Below are 21604 nucleotides of genomic sequence, written 5' to 3'. Positions count from 1 at the left end.
CGATGCGTCTTCAGAACAAGGTCAGGTCAGTTCTGCGGAAAGGGAAAAGAAGACAGACCAAGGTGACAAATTTTTTTGGTAATGTAGGATAAATATATTTTACTGTAGCATATTATTTTTTTATTGTACAGTACACATGTTTTAATTGTACAGTCATTTTTTATACTGTATTGCTTATATTATTCGTTAATAAATATATGTGGAATATAATGTTAATTCATTTATATTCGTTTTGATATTTTTTTTAAATTAAAATAGGTTATTTAGTACAGTATTATTAATATTACAGTACCGAATTTTGTCTCTCTCTGTATAACGATATCTCCTTATAACGATGAAAATTCCCGGTACATTGCATATCGTTATATAGAGAGAGGAGTGACTGATTGACAGTGACCATGAAAATAATATATTCCCTGTTCCTTTGCTTGAGCATATATGGGAATTGTTAGATTGCCTAGTATTCGTCATTATTGGTCTACTAAGCCTATGTTCCGTATAAATGTAATTTTTAACAAAATGAGTCGAAACAGGTTTGAATTATTACTCAAAATGTGTCACTTTAGCGACAATGAAAAGTGCCCCGAAGAAAAGAGGCTTTATAAAATTTAGCCGCTCATCAACATATTTGTTGAAAATTGCCAAAAATTATACACACCTGGTCAGAGATTTTGTATCGACGAAACATTAGTACCATTTAGTTATAAAACAATTCCTTCCCCAAAAGACACAAATATGGAATAAAACGGTTCAAATTGTGTTATTCAAATCTGAAATATCCGAGTGTACGTAGGACAACAAGCCGACGCGAGCTGTTCGGTTCCAACTAAGGTAGTAATCAATGTATCAGATAAATTATTGAATGCTGGCCGTACTGTTGAAACTGACAATTTTTATACAACCATTGAGTTGGCAAATCATCTGCTGTATAAAAAAACTCATTTGTTAGATACACTTAGATTAAATAGACGTGGAAATCCAAAAGGCGTTGTTACAAAGAAATAAAAAAAAAGGAGAAGTTATTTGCAAAAAAAACAACAGAGATATATGCGTACTGAAGTAGCGCGATAAACGTGATATTCTTCTTCTATCAACTCGTCATACGGATAAAACAAAGGAAATACAAATAAGACAAGAAATAATCCAAAAGAGATTAATCCATTAGATATTCTAGATTACAATGCTGGAAAGAGTTCAATCGACTTGTCAGACTAGATGTCGAACTACAATAATCCTCTTCGAAAAACCTTAAAATGGTATCGAAAAATAGCGATAGAGATATTATTAGGGAATGCCGTCGTAAATGCTCACGTTCTTTATAAAGAAATATCTGGAAAGCATATTTCTATAACGGAATTCCGTGAAAAATTTGTTGAAAATCTGCTTGATGCAGATAAAAAAATAATATTCACGTTCAACCTTGTCCAAATAATACCCAGAGGAGAAAGCTCGAAACACACTATTTTACGATCGAGATGGACCTGCGGTGACAACTAGAAAATATTCGCGGATTTTACGCAAAAAGCAAGAAGAAAAAGCCAGAAAAAATACTGTCAAAAAAGTGACTACTTATTGTGTGGATTGTGACGGGGAGCCTCTTTTCTGCTTGAGATGTTTTACTAAATATAATAAAAAATAAAGTTTCCATATTATGACATTTATAATTGTTACGATAATTATCCTGGCCTAAAATAACCGTAAATATTATGACTAATGTGTTCTGTTTTTAGATTTTACGAGAGTATTCTATTAGCCGGCAGAAATTTACCTGAATGAACCTTCCAGAAACGGTCGAGCCGATGTAAAAATACCCGTTTGCCTTACCGTTATAATTTCACCGCTAATCGAGAAGGCTGTTCGATGATTCTAGCGTAAAGGCAATGGCATATATAAAGGACATTTTATTTGGAAGGAACAGTTAATTCTGAACTCGCGCTCGCGAATTTGTAACGTACGGATATATATAAATTTGTCAGATAAGTTAATATAAATAAAGAAATAAATTAAATCCGTAAGTGTTATAAATATTGAACCTTTTAATAAATTCACAACAAATGGTGTCAGAGTGAGATCGAACATAAATTAGACTTATAATAATAATACAAGTGAATATAAAATAAATTGTGAAAATGGCTACGATTTATGAGCTGACAGTGACTAATTTAAGAAGACATCTTGAAGACAGAGAATTATCTTCCACCGGAAAAAAGGCTGAGTTAGTCCAACGACTAAAGAACGCTTTGCTAGAAGAAGGACTAGATCCAGAGACTTATATATTTGAAGACAAACATGATGCTGTCATCTCGTCGATTTCGAAATTGGAGAACAAAGTTTCTGACGATATTTCGAAAGTTTCTTCTGATGTAGCCAAAGTATCCGGCGACATCGCTTCTTTAGAAAGCAAAGTTTCTAACGAGATTTCTTCTCTGGAAAGCAAAGTCTCTGCTAACATCTCTTCGGAAATCTCTAAAGTCACTTCTGAGATGTCTGCCCTGGACGATAGAATATCTTCGTTAAAAAACCAAGTTGCTGCCGATATGTTGGCCTTCGAAGAAAAGATATGGAAAGAGATGGAAAAGAAGATGGAGGAAACCGGGACAGCAGAGAGAGGAAACAATCCAATTACAGTGGAGATAAAAGAAGACGAGACGAAATGTAAGTTGGAGACACGGCCGAAATTTGAAGGAAGTGGAGGTTCTATTCATGTTAAAGTCCCAACTTTCGACGGAAAATCATCATGGAACAACTACATGAAACAGTTCGAATCAGCCGCAAGAGCAAATGGATGGTCTGAAAAAGAAAAGGCGGTAAACCTGACTATCGCTCTTCGAGGAGATGCCTTAGATGTGCTTCAGACCATAGCAGTAGAGGAGACCGATGATTTCGAACAACTGAAGAAGAGGTTAAATATGCGATATGGCCACGAACATTTGGAGCATGTATATCAGTCGCAGCTTAAAAATCGTAGACAGAAGAAAGATGAGGCTCTTCAAGAATATGAGGTAGATATTGCCAGATTAGTACGATATGCTTATCCAACAGCTCCCGAAGACATGATGGAAAAATTGGCCGTTCAAACGTTTATTGATGGTCTTCGTGATCATGAAATGCAGAGAACACTACGATTAGCTCGTCACAAGACGCTGGTTGATGTCTTATCCGCCGCCCTCGAATACGAGTCAGCTACGCAGGCCTCTGGTGGGTACAGTAAAGTTAGGACTGTAAAAGAGGAAGGAGATGAAGATAAACTTGACCAGCTCGTTAATATGATGAAAAGCATGACATATAAGAAAACGAAGACCATCAGATGCTGGAATTGTGGCGAAATAGGACACGTGCGAAGCTCCTGTAAGCACCCTAGGTACGACGCAAATCAAGAAACTCACCATCAGGAAAACTAGAACGGGTCAGCCTTAGGGGGGCAGCTTCGACCCAGAACTTTTCCAAAGACCCTCTCATACTAATAGCTTCTTTGAAATGTCGTGAAGATAGTGTATATGTAGATGGAGACATAAATGGTAAAAAGCATACGTTGTTGGTGGATACCGGAGCGACCAGAACCATTATACGCCCGACAGTTATAAACAGCCGAAAGAAACTGTTACCAACGAGGTTGCGACTTCGGACCGCTACAGGTGAAAATGCTAACATTCATGGAGAAATCCAGGTACAATTGGGAATTGGAGCAGAAAAGTTCGTCCATACTGTTATAGTTGCTGACATCGAAGAGGATGTTATATTAGGAATGGACGTAATGAATATGCATGGATTCCAATTGGATTTTAAGAATAAGGTAATCAAAGTTGGCAACGAGGAGGTATTTCTCCATCCACATAATGACAACACTGTGCAAGCAGCCATTACAGAAGATACAGTCGTGCCTGCGAGAAGCGAAACGATCATAGTAGCGCGACTACAGGGAATTGTAGACGAAGGGACACCTGTTATGATGGAGCCTTGGAACCACGACGATGAGGTTGGCCGTGGAATCATAATTGGAAAGGAATTGGTGACTTCGGCTAAAGAAATTCCTGTGAGACTTATCAATGTCAACGACTACCCAGTGACCATCAAGAAAGAGACAAAGGTAGGAACTTGTGTACCTGTGACATCCATAATCCGTCAGGCGACAACATCTGATAATTCCAACGACAAATTCGACCAAATGGTTGCAGTTGCAGGACAGTCTCTAAATCAGATGGAGAAAAGGAAATTAAGGGAATTTCTTCGGCAGTATCGTGATATTTTCGTACCGAAAGGAGGAAAGACGGGAAGAACTACCGTTGTTAAGCATAAAATTGATACTGGTAATGCTAAGCCAATTCGTCAAACAGCTCGACGATTACCACAGGCGAAGAGAGAGGAAGCTGAAACGATTGTTCAGGAAATGAAGAAAGACGGGGTGATAGAACCTTCTACGAGCCCATGGGTCTCTCCGGTGGTCCTGGTTAAGAAGAAAGACGGAACGACGAGGTTCTGTGTGGATTACCGTTTGCTGAACAACGTTACCAAGAAAGATAGTTATCCTCTGCCTCGGATCGATGACACATTGGACACATTGGCTGGAAGTAAATTGTTTTCTACTTTGGATTTGAAGTCTGGATACTGGCAGGTAGAAATGGACCCAGTAGATAAAGAAAAGACAGCCTTCACCACAGGATCTGGATTGTGGCAATTCAACGTTATGCCATTTGGACTCTGTAATGCTCCTGCGACATTTGAGAGGCTTATGGAAAATGTGTTGAGAGGGTTATCTTGGAAAACATGCCTGGTTTATTTGGATGACATAATCGTCTTGGGGGAGACATTCGAAGAACATCTGAAGAATTTAGAAAACGTTTTTAATCGACTTAAAGCTGCCCAATTGATGTTAAACCCCAAGAAGTGCCAGCTATTTCAAGGTAAAGTCAATTATCTGGGTCATATAGTTAGTAAAGAAGGAGTGGCCGTGGATAAGGGAAAAATCGATTCCATTAAGGAATGGCCAAAACCAACTGACAAACATCAAGTGAGAAGTTTTCTTGGACTATGTACTTACTACCGGAGGTTTATTAAGAAGTTTGCAGATATCGCTAAGCCATTAACGCGACTTACGGAGGAAGCAAGAGATTACCGCTGGGATACAGACTGCCAAAATGCCTTTGAGACCTTGAAAAAGCATTTAATAACAGCACCAATTTTAGGGTATCCACTGCCAGAAGGAGAGTTCATCTTAGATACAGATGCAAGTAATGTGGGAATTGGAGGAGTGCTGTCTCAGATTCAAGGAGGACAGGAACGAGTCCTCGGATATTTTAGTAAAGTTCTTTCAAAACCTGAGCGGAATTATTGCGTCACGAGAAGAGAACTTCTGGCAGTAGTGAAATCAGTAGAGCACTTCTATCAATACCTCTATGGAAGGAAGTTTTTAATCCGAACCGACCATGCCGCCCTTAAGTGGTTGATGCAGTTTAAGAATCCAGAGGGTCAGATAGCCAGGTGGATCGAACGACTCCAAGAATACGATTTTAAGATTGAGCACCGAGCCGGAGTTAGCCACAGAAACGCTGATTCTCTTTCCAGAAGGCCATGCCCAGCAGAGTGTTCCCACTGCAACAAAACGGAATCCAAGGAAGCAGCAGTGCTAAGAACGACGATTCTCAACGACGACTGGACGCCTACTAAGATAAGGGAAGAACAAGAGAGAGATCCAGTTATACAGAAAATCCGAAAATGGAAAGAGGAAAACCGTCGACCACCTTGGCAGGAAATATCAAACCTATGCTCAGTAGTTAAGACGTATTGGGCCCAGTGGGACTCATTTATCATCGAAGATGGCTTGCTTAAACGAGTCCTGGAAAATGATGACGGTTCAGAGAAGAGAAGACAGTTGGTGATCCCAAAGAGCAGAATAGCCGAAGTACTTCGTCAGTTACACGACAGTCCATCGGGAGGGCATTTTGGTGTAAGGAAAACCCTTCAGCGAATTCGGGAACGGTTTTATTGGATGAACAGTTCCGACGATGTAAAAGACTGGTGTAAGAAATGTACTATTTGTGCCACGAGTAACGGGCCTTACCGAAAAAGGAGAGCTCCTATGAGACAATATAATGTTGGAAGCCCGTTTGAAAGAATAGCTTTGGACATTGCAGGGCCATTTCCAGAAAGTGAAAATGGGGGCAAGTACATGTTGGTAGTAATGGATTACTTCACTAAGTGGGTCGAGATTTATGCACTTCCAGACCAGAAGGCCGCCACCGTTGCAGATAAGTTGATCCAAGAATATATCAGCCGATTTGGAGTGCCTTTGGAGATCCATAGTGACCAAGGCAGGAACTTTGAAAGTGATCTATTCCAAGGAATATGTGATAGACTAGGCATGAAGAAAACAAGAACTACCGCGTATCATCCGCAATCGGATGGTATGGTAGAACGAATGAATAGGACAGTTGGCAAGTATTTGACAAAGATGGTGTCCGATCATCAGCGAGACTGGGACCAATACCTTCCGTTCTTCACAATGGCCTACAGATCTGCTGTTAACGAATCAACGGGCCAGACACCAGCCAGAGTCCTATTCGGACGCGAAATGCGACTACCTTGTGATCTAGAATTTGGGTGTCGACCTGGAGAAGATGTAGCAGGTGAAGATTATGTGATCGAATTACGAAGAAGAATGGACGATGTACATGAGTTGGTCCGTTCCCACCTTCAGATCGCTAGCGACCGAATGAAGAAACGGTACGATACACAAGCCGAAAAGGGTTGCTTTAAGAAGAACGACAAAGTATGGCTGTATAATCCCAAGAAGCGAAAAGGTTGTTCTCCCAAATTGCAGCAGTTTTGGGAAGGTCCATACCTCATCATGGAGAAGATCAACGATGTCATCTACCGAATAAGCAAGATTCCGAGGGGAAAGCCGATGATAGTACACCATAACCGGCTGGCGTCTTTCGAAGGTGACCACGACGTAGATGAAGAAGTGGAAGTAAACCAAGTCCAAGACGTGTCTGACCTCACGTTTGAGGAATTCATGGGTGCCTATGGAGGTACCGGTAAAGCAAGACATGGTGTTACCACTGAAGAAAAGCAAGATCTACTCGCGCTCCCCGATGACTACTCGCTGGCCCTTACCATCCCGGCCAGTATCAAAGACGCACCAGGGTTGGCATCCGTCTTTCGAAGGAAGTTTGGTCGAGTTGCAGAACTTCAATGCCAGGTGCCAGCTCCCGGTAAAACCTTGAAACTCCAAGATGCATCACGTTACCTTTTCTACCTGGTAACAAAAGACACTGCCCGTGACCAACCTACCTACCGAGATGTGTGGGAAGCCTTACTTCAATTGAGAGAGCACTTACTAGAGTCCGACGTGCAAAAGTTAGCCATGCCAAAGTTGGAGTGCCGCCAATTAGATTGGAGGGTTATCCGAAATATGGTGGAGGAGATCTTTAAAGACACCGAAGTCCAGGTGTTAGTCTGTTGCAATCCGCATAGTTACTGGTGCGGAGAGAAAACCGTCCCTTGTCATTTTTATACAACTGGAAGTTGTAAAAGAGGGTCCAGTTGCCGATACCAGCATACAGTTCCGGTTTCAGTCCCGACAAGGTTCCAGGAGGAACCATCTTTTAAGAGGGGGGCAATGTTACGATAATTATCCTGGCCTAAAATAACCGTAAATATTATGACTAATGTGTTCTGTTTTTAGATTTTACGAGAGTATTCTATTAGCCGGCAGAAATTTACCTGAATGAACCTTCCAGAAACGGTCGAGCCGATGTAAAAATACCCGTTTGCCTTACCGTTATAATTTCACCGCTAATCGAGAAGGCTGTTCGATGATTCTAGCGTAAAGGCAATGGCATATATAAAGGACATTTTATTTGGAAGGAACAGTTAATTCTGAACTCGCGCTCGCGAATTTGTAACGTACGGATATATATAAATTTGTCAGATAAGTTAATATAAATAAAGAAATAAATTAAATCCGTAAGTGTTATAAATATTGAACCTTTTAATAAATTCACAACATAATTATAAATAAATTTAGTTTAACTATTAAAATATATTTTCTTTTTTGTGCTTAATTAATATCAGCAAATAAATATTATGAAAGATTTACTTATTTTACGTTTTGTGCTTAATTTTATATCCATTCCATTACACATAGATTTAGTTGAGCTTTTAGATATTCATCTTTTTTTGTTGTAAATAAATATTAGCAGTATAAACCCAATTTAAGTTTCGTGTTCCAAAGGGTCATAACGGTAATTTGAAATAGTTAAACTGCATGAAATAGCAGTCATCTGGACTGTCAGAACCTAAATTTATAATGGCCTACGTCGGCATCGGTGACTGATGACCGCCATGGCCCTGTTGGTAAGTTTAGTGTCGGTCAATGATCACCGCCATGGCGCTCAACGTGTTAAGACTTACAGATACTATTTCTATGCCTACGCCAATGTGTTTCAGCTAAACCTGCCTTCTACTCACTACTTGCATTTTATTTTTACTATCACCTTTAGAGTAGGAAAATTCTTGTTCCGTAAGACTAGTAACATGGTAACATATTGTTACTATATTGAGTCTTCTTAAATATCTCAAAAAATTAGTAAGTTAAAGATAAAACAGTATGATATAAAGTAGATAATGAAATTTCGTCATTCGAAACAAAGTCCTTAATGATGTTATTTACACCATTTATAACTCAAGAACGGCTGTACTGATTTTAAGAATTTTTTTTGGATTCTTCTCAGTCCCGAATAGCAGAATAACCATTAAAATATCATAAAGTTTATGAAAAAAAAAAAAAATCAATCTTGATCTTATGGATATTTTTTAGGAGCTAGTAACACTCCACAACTGTAAAGTCGGTTAACATGTGTTTTGTTTTTATCAATTTAATAACTACTTCGTAACAATACTATAAAGCCTTTAATAAACTGAGATTTCTACTTGAGCTTAGGCCAGGTCGATTTAACATCCCACTACAATGTGTTTTTATGCCTTCTATGATTAGTTGTAAAAAAAATTTAGATTACCCGTTAATTTGTTTGTTCTACCTTATTATGCCGGGACTTAGAAGCTCTAATCTTTACCAACAAACCGTAATGCAATCCGGCTTCGGAATTTTGCGAATCAATCCACCGAAGAGGAACGAATGTTTGATATATATATATATATATATATATATATATATATATATATATATATATTTATATATATATATATATATATATATATATATATATATATATATCTTAAGTAAGTATTTGGAATAAAAAACATGAGATAGTTAAAATAAAGCAATTAATAATTATCTTAAGATATTTTTTATTTTAGTTTAACTATAATGAAGTTTCAAAAATTGTTACAGCACATTATTGTTTTAGTTTAAATTATAACCTCGTAGTACAGGATTCGAATCAAGATCGACCTTCACCCATCTGTTTACCTAATTTTTTTTACAAATTTCATACATAGACAAATACGTCTTGCATGTATTGCCTATCAAAATATGCTCATAGCTATCCTTATTTAAAAAAAAAAACGGGTATGGCAGTCCAGTGGGACTGCCGGTAGAAGTTACACTTCTATACACGCATTCTCCGTTACAAATTTATTTGGGAGTCAATCTGCACAATCATTACATATGTAATGCTATAGGTAAGACATAGCAGAAAGAGAAACATAATTAATAACAACTTACTATTAATTAATTACATAATTAATAAACAACATTTGACCTGTAATAGGAGTATACTAAATGAAGGATTGAATCAATAATTTGATGAAAATGTATATTTTTATTTTCATATATGTATGAAAGGAGTTGAATGCAAAAATCTTTTTACACATACTCTGTAGTAAAATTCATTGTTTATTTTGTTATTAATATAAAAATACAATACAATACACTGCAACATAACTCAATATAATAATACAATACAAATTAAAATGCAATATTCATAAGTATTTAAAAATGACAATAATATACATAACTTTTCTACTTACGCATATGTTTAATTTACCATGTAATAATATTAATAAAACAGTCCTCCCCGACTGGGAATCGAACCCCGGTCTCCCGCGTGACAGACGGGGATACTGACTACTATACTACCGAGAACATGACACAAACGTATTTCAAAATTGACAGTTCTAGGTCATACAGTGATTTATTAAGATTATTATTTTGAAATACAAAAGACTAATATAATTATGAACATTTAATAAATAATACAAAACATATCACATAAATAATAATATTAATAAATATTTTATTATATATATAATATTATATGTATATATATATATATATATATATATTTAAGATTAAATATATATATATATATATATATATATATATATATATATATATATATATATATATATATATATATATATACAAAAGGAACATTTTTATATTCGAGAGAGGAAGAGGGAGAAAATATATCTTCTGTCTCTCTTTTACTCATTATCTTACATATGTAATGATTTCACAGATTCACTCCCATACAAATTTCCAACGTGGAGCGCGCGTATAGAAGTATAACTTCAAAAATATTAATTTCCTTTTTTTTAGCAAGTTTTACCCATTTGTTTACCAATCATATTTTATTGAAACTAAAAGCTTAAAAAATATACAATAGGTCTATGAGGTGCCTACGTGTTTACGTTTATGGCTACTGTGGAAGCAGTTGTAAATAGGTAAGCAAATATAGGCGACTGCACCGATCTCTTTACCAATCATATTGTGTGTATTTATGTAAAAGAACTGATTTAAAAACGAGCGTTTTATTGCGAATAATACTTTGTTTTTGATTTTTTACTACGTCGCTAATAAACTTAAAATCATAATATCATATCTATGTAACTCTCAGCAATAGTAAATAATAATTTTTTTTATTTAAACACAAAACCACATCAACCGCGCAGGGTTATTAGTGGATATAACAAATACTTGAAATATTACATTAAATAAAATTGAATAACTTGATGTCTTTTAAATAGCTTAACACTGTTGAACTTTTTGGTGAGAACTGTCTTGAGATCATCATCAGTGAATCCGTGGGATCTTCTTTTTTCCATGAATTGAGGACAATCAAGAAGGATATGTTTGACAGTTAGTGGGTTAGAGCAGCTGGAGCAGATAGGTAGTGGTTCTTTTGTTATTAGGTATTTGTGTGTTAAGGCAGTATGGCCAATTCTGAGACGATTAATAATGACTTGGTTTCTTCTGTTTAAAGGAGTCTCCAGGACATCAGTTATTTTTGGGCAAATTACATTTAATTTAGTACTTAATTTTTCCCAATAATTTTGCCAAGTATTAATACAGTGGATTTTAACCAGGTTTTTTAGATCGGTGTACGAATATGTCTTCAATTTTGCAGGATGGTTTGAGTTCATTCGACTTTTGTTAGCCAGTTGATCTGCTTTTTCATTTCCGTAAATACCTTTATGTGAAGGTACTTAAATAAAAGCCGCTTCTTTTCCTAATGATCGAAATTTTTCTAGTTCGTTTTTTATACTCTGTATAATAGGGTTGTTGGTATATATTTGTTTCAGTTCCAGTAATGCATTTAATGAGTCTGTTACGATAATGCACTTCATCGTTCTACTCTTTTCGAAGAAGATTAGGGCTTACAAAATAGCTGTAGCCTCCTCTGTTAGTACACTGCAGTTGGTTGGTATCGATATGCTATAAGAATTTTCTTTACAGTAGTAGGCAGCAGCGTGACCATTGGGAGTTTTAGAGGCATCGGTAAAGATTTGCAAATAATTAGGGTAGTGGTCTAAAATTTCCATGAATAGAGATTTAATTAGTGTGGAATTTGTAGTTGATTTGGGATACTTGGTAAGTGTTACTACAATAGTTAATGGGTAACTTGTCCATGGGGGATAGTTTACATTTATATGTAGCGATACATTGAGATGATTCGAATCGAAAGTTGTGAGCTTTATTCTTTCTATGAGGGGTGTAGAGGTTTTAGTATTATTGTTAGGAGGAAGGCCAGGGTTGCAGATGTGGAAAAATACAGGATGCTGTTTCTGAGATGATATCTTTACAATGTAGTTCAAGGATAGTTGCTGTCGTCTTATATGTAAGAGACGTTCTCCAGTTAAAACTTGCATACTACTAACCGGGCTAGTTTTAAAAGCTCCCAGTGCTAATTTCAAAGCTGTAGATTGAATACTGTTTAGTTTTTTAGAGTTAGACAAAAGTTAGACCTAGAAAGTTTATTTCTTTTGACTGTTCTAAAGGTAAATTATTTAATGTTAGACTAGTTGTGAGGTGGGTTTTATTTTTATTAAAAATAATGTATCGTATTTTTTCAGTAGAAAAAATAAATCCCGTTTTTATCGTCCAATTACAAAGCCGATTTAGGAAACTCTGTATAATTTTAGTTGCTGTCATTAGATTATTTGATTTGGTATAAATAACAATGTCATCTGCGTAAAGACTAGCTCTAAATAATATTTTATTTGGAATATTCACGTGGATATTCTCATTTTTGATACAATTGTCTCGCTAAGAAATTTAAACTCGTAGTGTCATGAATAAAACACTCACAAAATAATTTTGATCTGGAATATTCGTGCTGATTTTCTCTGTTCACTCGTATAGCATAATTTGTACGTCACTGTCAGAAAATCTTCTTGTCGTTATAGTTGGGTTAGGGGTGATGGGATAAGTTGATTTGAGAAACGTGTCGGTTTAGTCACCTGCGAGATATATAAATTTATTTTAATCAAGCAATTTCCTAGTACATTTAGCGGTTTAGTGGATAATGGGTTTATGTACTGTTACTGTAGTGCCACGTAAGGGCATTTCTCGGGACTATACCAGGGCGTCATAGCATTACTTCTTAAAATCAGAAATAGCTAAATTATCATTCAAACAAATATATTAATGGTTTCTTTGTATTTGTATTATAAGTGCACGTTCCCTGTTTTCAGAAAAAGGATCACATACTATCTCAATAGTTTTCTAATGAATTTTTTTTATCATAAAAACGAATTTATTTATATACATACGATGTGATAGTGATGTGTAATTACTAACAAATTTCAACATATGTATATTAGGTAAGTTTATTTATAGTGATTTTTAGTGCAAGTTAGTATCGCAGTGAAGTGATCTGGGGTTTCAGGAGAATGAGGCCACAGTAAAACCCCGAAAAGGTAATCGAAAACTCGACTTAGAAAATTTCTTGTAAAGTCCTTTTATGCAATGAAGATATGATATTTATAGAAAAATATTTAATTTCGTGTATTTTATGTTCAATAATAGTATTGGATTTTACTGTATCAAAGGCAAATAAAATGAATATAATATGTATATACAGGGCGTGTTAAAAGAAGTGGGACGGAATATTTCTAATACTCGAAATTATTTGTCGACATCAAATATTCATCAAGGTCTCTATTTTGCGTAGAGTAAAAATTATACAAATAGTTTTGCATTCAGTAAAATTGGAAAATACTTGCCAAGTTGGTGGTATGTCCAAATTTGAATAAAATACATCCAATACTTTACTTTCTGCAGACACTGTATTAAATATAATCTTGAAACAAATTGGTACTTAATCACTTCCGAGTTTTCAGCAAAACAAAAGGTTTAAACACGTGTAGTCCAGTAATTAATACCAAAGCTATTGAGAGTATGCAGTCCAGTAATTAGACCGAAGGTACTTTATCGTTTAACTAAAACACACCACAAAGTCCGAATTGAATTCCTGAAAGACTTTTTTGTTACTTCTTTTTAGCAAACGATTTGTCCTATTCACGGTCTGATATTTCACTATCAGAGTCGTCACTGTCTGAATTGTCTATTCGAATAATTCGAGGCCGGGCCCAATCTATAACTCGCTCGGTTTGAAAAAATTGAACGATTATGTCTTTCGTATGTCTAATAAAATTTTGCCATTGTTCTGCCTTTATTTGTTTCAGCGATTCTTTCCATAAACTAAGAACGCTAGCGTCATTTATTGTTATTTTTGGCTATACCCCAAACTAAGTCAATTGCATTATAGTGGCAATGGTAGGGCGGAAGTCAAAGAACTTCATGGTCATATTTAAGAGCCATTTGGTCAGTATCAAATTTCTTTTGAATTTTGTGCTCTCCACACCTTTGAAGTAAATCGACTTTTAAAAATATTACTGTGATAAATGTTCTTTACTGTCCACCACAACTTTATTTCTTCTTTTGCCCAGCTGCTTGAAAAAAATCTCTCTTCTACTCTTGAGTGGTAGGATGCATTATCCAACACTATTATGGATGGTCGCTCCAATTTTTTTAACAAATTTTCTTCAAGCCATTCTTCAAAAATATTTGCATCCATATTTCCATGGTAATCACCTGTATTCTTTGTGGACAAAAAAATTAAACTAGCGTGAGGAATAAAACCCTCATAATTTCCAGCATGAAGTATAATGTAGCGTTTACCATTACCGGAACGACTAGAAGAATAACTTTTCGTGGTGCCATCTTGCAAATCCAAGTTTCATCTAAAAATACAACTTGCCTGGGACTATCAGACGTTTTATTGTTCATGTATTTTCTTAAAAAATGCCACCGTTTTGAAACAACATTAGAAAGTTTACACAATACTTGTCTATTATTTGTCTTTTTATATCGAAAACCCAAATGTTTTAGCACTCTCCACAAACTTGTTAAACTAATATCACACAGTTCTTTGTATTTTATTTTTTGTAACACAGCACTAATTGTTACATGTTCTTTGGCTTTATACAAGGTTTTAAACTTTGGCAAGTTTCATTGACTGGTGCAAATCTAAAATTTTTGGATGTCGACGATTTCTCTTGCTTACTTTATTTATTTCATCCTCACTCACGTTATTAATTTTTCGGAATGTCCTCTTTGAGATACCGCAAGCATTGCATGTGCGTTTCCGAACTGCCATAACAGATGTCAATGGACCCATATTATTTTTTTTCAAATTGAAATAACTTTCGACTTTCAGAACTAAACGCCGTTCTTCTGGAGATAAGACTCTACGTTTCGATTGTATTATATTTATATTTATATTTATTGTACAAATTATTTAACAGCCAATGCTAAACAAGCATAAACACTGCATTTATTGTGATTGCAAAAACCGTTCGCATGTTTTAAATAAGATTTTTGCTGATTATGTATTTTGCTAAATTATTAAACACCATGGACGTATAAACACAGATGGACTCAGTTATTTACATAAAAATCATGGTACAATGAATACACAAGGTATGATATTGCGCATGACATTTGACAGCTGGCCCAGGAGTGTGACGTAGTTAAGATCGCCTGAACCACCTCGAACCCATTATTACAGCTTAACGTACACATTAATTTTGAAATTATGGTTAAAAAGTGATCTAATTTTTTTTTAAATGTTTTGTTTTGGTTATAATTGAATAAAAAATATATTTTCAGTAGCGTAAAACCTTTACTTCTCCTAGAGATTCAGGCGAAATATTTATTTTTGTTTTCATACATATACTAATAATATAAGTACTCTTTTTGTATGCAAATCCCTTGAGATTTAAAAATTTTCTGCAGAGGAAATACTGTGAATAGGTAAATAGTAGTAGATTTGCTCATTCTCATTTACTGTCACTCACTTCCAAGCAGTTTTACTGAAATAAAAACAAAATAGAGTACAATAGAGAAAAATCTGTTTTACAATTCAATATGGTATTTTAGATGAGTTATAATGAAATTTAGTAAAATAAAAAATATACACATTACTATAACCTACCGATTATTATATGCAAAATTTACTTATCAAACAATATAATAATATGAAAATAAGACACAAATTAGTTCAAACGCAAAACACAATAAATATCGACTTCAGACGACTTTACACCGGCAAGACAGAAAGCTTGTATAAAAACACAAGTTCAACAATAATATCGGTTATCAATGGTGACTATTGCAAATTGCAAGTTATGAGATAATAAATATATTTTAAAGTATCTCAATACTGACTGAGTCATCTATTTTATAATAGAAAAATAATTTAGATATATGCTTATATATGTGTCTTTATACAAATGGTGTTTAGTTACTATTTATTTATACTGTATAGTATTTTTTGTAAAACTGAAAGTTTTTATTTGCCATTGTATATCTGGTTTTGTACCTTTTTCAAAGTACGCTGTGCAATTGCTTGTTGCAATAGTGACAATGAAGATAAAATCTTTAGGTTTCATACAGTTCCTAAAGATAGCGTGACCAGAAAACTGATAATTTTAATTGTAATACTGCAAGAATTTGTTATACACATTTTAAAACTGAAGATTACCAAAGAAATCTACAACAGGAACTTTTAAATTACGTTTCTAAAAAGGGTCTAAAACTCAAACATGAGGCAGTACCTAGTCTTTATTTGCCTAAATCAACATCGGCTATCCTTTTAACCAACCAAAAGAAACGCGTACAAGGAGGCGAACACAGAGAGTCCAAAAAGTATGTTGAGCTGCTTCTTACTACTTCTAGGTCAACGACGTAAGTCTAAATCTTTATTTTTATTAATTATTAGTCATGAAACCTTAAATGGTTTTTTCATATCGATTTGTTAAGTAAGAAACTAGCCTCAGCCTGCTATGCAATTTGCAATAAGAACTGTTTCGGAGGAAATCAATTTAGCATCTTCCAAAATAACATATTTTTCTTTGTTAAATCATGTTATCATTATTAAAATATACAATTTTATCATTATTATAAACAATACCAAGATAATTTTATGTGTGAATATTACAAAAATGTCATTTTAAATGTTGTGCAATATTGTGTGCCCTCACTACACTCATATTCGATGGCCAGCTAGCTCATTCGATATAATTAAAGTTGACTTTGTCATTATTTATTTTGATTTTGTGTTTAGTTCAGTAGGTATATATACGTACAAATTTTGTGTACCTCCATTACCACTTTTCTGTACCTTTTTAAACATCTGAAATATCGAACTCTGGAGTATAAGTTAATTAACCTGTACCTATGTGTAATAAAAGATAATTAAAACTTGTCTTATAAAGGATATCTATGTTTTATAAAGGATAAATATTATAATAACATAATTTTATGATCTCTTTATAATTACTATAATTAAATTAGCCAAATTATATAAAAAAACTTAAAATTAAAAGTCTTTCCTATACAACTACATTCAAATGTTGCGGGAATAAGCGATCTTGACTACGTCATGCGCGAAAGCGAACCGATTTTGGAACATTATATATCATACCTTGTGTATTCATTGTACCATGCATAAAAATGTGAAGCCAAAATTATTTGACTAGGTCACATTCTCAGCACCTTCAAATGTTGTCACATTTTTTTATTAAAATATCTTATTCACGTATCGCTGAAAATATTACTATATTTATTTTATACTCTACAGGTGCTATCAAACCAAAATAATAATTTATTAGTTATATTAATATATTTAATTGTAATTAAAACATCAAATGTGCACATAGTGTGCATATTATTTAATAATAGCGTAGAACAAATATCAACCAATTATTTTATATATAGAAGCACTGAAACCTATTTATTAAAGGCAACGGTGTTTACATTTCTCTGTCTTATGGCTCTACGTCAAACTTCAAATGCTGTTCCATGTCATGTCCATGTTTGTTTACTTTTTACCATCGAGCAAAAAGACAAAAGAGGGAATCTAATCGTTATGAAAAGGAGACCAAAAAAGTGGCCTCTGATGGCGGACATATCCGGAAATGCGAATGCGCCAAATTTAAATTTCATGACACTTCACAATAATCATACAAAGGTGTAGGGGTTCTAATTTATCTATTTATTTGTTATATTACATAATAGTAGTATTACATAATATTAATACATAATACACTTTTTTTAACACTAGAACATAATAAAGTTTTAATTAAACCTTATGAATATTTTTATTCATATTAATTAATGTATTGAACAAGATATTAGTTCATGAAATTAGTATAGACATTTTTAAATTGTAAGTAGACATCATCTGATTAAAAAGATCTGTTTAGTAGCTTTTTAATTTAATTTTTCTCATGAATTAACAATAAATTAGTTAAATGAATAAAACTTATTTATTTTTCCATATAGGTTTCCAAATAATATTGATTAATGATGAAACTTACTCTAAACTTCAACAGAGAAAACAGTATAAAAAAACCTTTCAAAAGCATCCTTTTTGGTTATTTAAACTTGTAAGGAAGCTGAAAAATATTTCAGATTTTTTAATAAAACTATAAATATCTACAACAGACTAGTTAAAAACCTTATGAATATTTTTATTAATAAAACCATACAAAATGTCGTAAAATCAATCTATGAGCATCTCTATGCAACTTTTAAAATTGGTTCTTGAAAAATATTTTAAAATTGGAATTCATCATGAAACGAGGACTACTTTAGATGCTCGGAACACCGTGCGCATAAGAAGCGTCTTACTAAGACTGTTTTATTTCGCAATTAATAAAAATTTATTTCTATACCAACGTCTTCTATTATGTCTATTTACCATTTTTACTTTAATATTTCTGTTCGGTAAATAGCTTTCCAATAATTTATACATTTTCACGCCTACTTTTTAATAAGTATGTATATTTGCAAATAATTTTATGTCAAATGCCAGCAAGAGCTTTGGAATGGATATTTCAATAAATAATTTTGTAGCAGAAACCCTTACTACGTGGAATCTATTGATATTGTATTAAAACAAATTTGTCACAATTTGAAAAAATATGTTTTAACACATTATCAATAAATATAGGTATGTACTTAAATTTGACAAATGTATATTTTTTAATTGTTTTTTTTTATCGTAGAATTATTTGATACCTATGAAAAAATTAACTTGAGCTCAACTATATTTTATTGTATTAATTTTAAAGCAAATAAAATTGTATTTTATTTTTTCTATAAAAACGTGTTTTTATACATTATTACTACTTCCAATTATTAACGTCTGAATAATTATCCCCGCGAGTAAAAATTCAAGCACGCTTATGCTCATTGAGGAAGTATCACAGTCTATCGATACTCGTTTTACTCCCCTTTACCCTCTTGTCCAGGAATATCGAAGCTTCAAAACAGTGTGTGTTTAAGGTATCTTATTGCTGGGTCCATCTATGTTTATACGTCCATGTTAAACACCAATACAACCCACGACCATCAATTAATTTTTAACGATAAACAGAAGTGTAATATGATGACAAGTTTGAATTTGATCTACTTGGATCTACGTGGATTTAAGAAATACATTACTAAACAAATTTTTAAAGTGTGTATAAAGGAGATTATAATTATTATGACGCATGGTACACTTCCCGTCATATAAAACTGGTACACTTTTTTTTCCCAATGTAAACCTGAGTTTAGACTGGATACAGTGGTTCGTGAATTAATTCGCTGTTGCCATCACAGATAACGGAATTGCACTAAATCTAATTAAAAAAAATAAAGTTATTATTAGATAGGTATTATTTTTATCATTAACAATAAAAAACCGTATTTAATAAATTTAATAACCAGAGATAGGGTTCAGCTAATATCCAAAATATTTGAAGGATCTTTAAACCTAGATTATTGGCACAGGGAACATTGGAACGCATCTACTGTATCTAATTTTTTACTTCAATTACCTAGCGAACACGAACTGTATTTTGTATCAATAAGTTTAGTCACAGGCCAACTATAGAAAATGTCACACCGAGAGTGCAGTACGGCTAATATAGGAATGCACAATTGCCGGATTTCACGCCTTGTGCTTGGCGATACAAACAGGTCCAAGTGGTAGTCACAGAACAGTACCCAGATCTCTACGCCGGGCTCTGTTATTTATTATAAAATAATATATTGATAAAATAATTGCCTTCAAGTAGCCAAATAAGAGGCATGAATTTGAATAGCCGATCCTGTGAGACAATGAGCAATCAACAGCTGGAGAAAACCGACAACCCTGCGCGTTTATTCTCCATAAGAAAAGCATTGCCGTATCTTACCCGTACTGCACTCTCAGTGTGACATTTTCTATACCAAAATTAATTTATTATTTATTATATGAACGATAACATTAACAAAAACAGACATTATACTTTATCCTACGTAGATTATAAAGTGACAGATCCAATACCTCACTGTAATGTTTTATTATAATAATTTAAAGTTATGTCTAGATTGATTTTATCTATCACTATATCACAGCCCTTCTTTTAGCTGATTTCATATAATATTTTCAATGAACTGGCAACAGTGCCCTAGAAATTATAATGACACATGTGACAAGATCAACTTACACAACTTGAAAAACATGATTTTCGGTAATAAGAGTTGTACCAGTTTTTTATGACGCGAACGGTACTCCTTTTTTTTCAAATATGTTCTTGTAAAGGCATAACTTTGATTATTGGGTAAACATAAATTATAAGGTACGTCAGAAGAAATTTAAAAAAATTAACATGTAATAAATTCACTGTTTAAGTAAATATTCCATACTCGTAATATTGCAATAAAATATTAAAACCAATAAACGATAATTTGTTGAGCAGTGCTGATTGAAACAACAGAGCAGTAAAATGTTATTCATAAAGGTAGTGTAAAATTTATCGCCGCTTATCTGGTCCGCTGAAAATAAAGTTACCAGCATTGAATTGCAAAGTGGTCTTCTTAGGTTAGAAAATACTTTATAGATACAGGGTGAGTCACCACTAACGGGACGGAAGATTACAGTGAAAGAGTAGGATATTAAAAAAAATAACATTAAGTAATAGTTTGTACGTTGATAAATGCTACATTTCAAAATTATTTTGAAATCTACAGGGTATCCCAAGAAACTGCGGCTTATCAAAGTCATATTTTTTCTTATAGGATACCCTGTATTTTAAAGCATTTCTAATTGTCCGCAAAAAAATAAATACTTTCATATGTGAACTTTTATTAAAATGTACAGTTTGAAAAGATGACTCATTCTGAACTTAATTAAGCAATTATAACAAATTTACTATTACATCTAAATATTTGGATATTTGTTGAATGTATTCCATGACTAATTATTAAACATCTATCACTGCGGGGTGTTCAAAATTTGCAGTTTCATTATTAGATTATTCAGTGTGTAATATGAATCTTATTTTTAATGAAATATCATATATACTAATCAATCGTAATATTAAACAAAGTTTCCTCTTTTCAAACAAGAATCTGGTATAGATACTTTGAAGTGGCTATAAAGATCAGTTGATTTATCACCCATCGAAAATGTGTGGGATATAGTAGGTTAAAACCTAAATCGATTGCCACGTCCTCCAGCGAACTTAGAAGACCTGTGGCATGCCATAAGAAGAATCTGGATAAGTATTTCGCAATATGATATAGACCAATTAATTCGATCAATGCCCCATAGAGTAATTGAGTTTATAGAAAATCAAGGAGGAGCCACTCATTATTAATTTTTTTAAGAAATTGACATTGCAAATTTGTTTATAATGTTATCAAATAATAAGAATATTTTAATGTATACTTCCATAAATAAATATTTAAAAAAATATTTGTCCTATGTGTCGCATTGTTTTTGGCCACCAGTATCTATTTAATACACTTTAATACTTCAAGAAA

The 21604-nt window shown here is 33.6% G+C and overlaps 1 protein-coding gene across 4 annotated transcripts in view; it reads left to right on the top strand.

Moving 5' to 3' along the window:
- The window catches only part of Idua (alpha-L-iduronidase), a 264927-nt gene that overhangs the window by 196778 nt on the left and 46545 nt on the right, over positions 1-21604 (top strand). The gene's annotated exons all lie outside the window — the stretch shown is intronic.

The sequence above is a fragment of the Diabrotica undecimpunctata genome, chromosome 4, assembly GCF_040954645.1.
Source record: "Diabrotica undecimpunctata isolate CICGRU chromosome 4, icDiaUnde3, whole genome shotgun sequence".
In the NCBI taxonomy this organism is placed as follows: Eukaryota; Metazoa; Arthropoda; class Insecta; order Coleoptera; family Chrysomelidae; genus Diabrotica; species Diabrotica undecimpunctata.
This window is presented reverse-complemented; position numbering and strand designations above follow the sequence as displayed.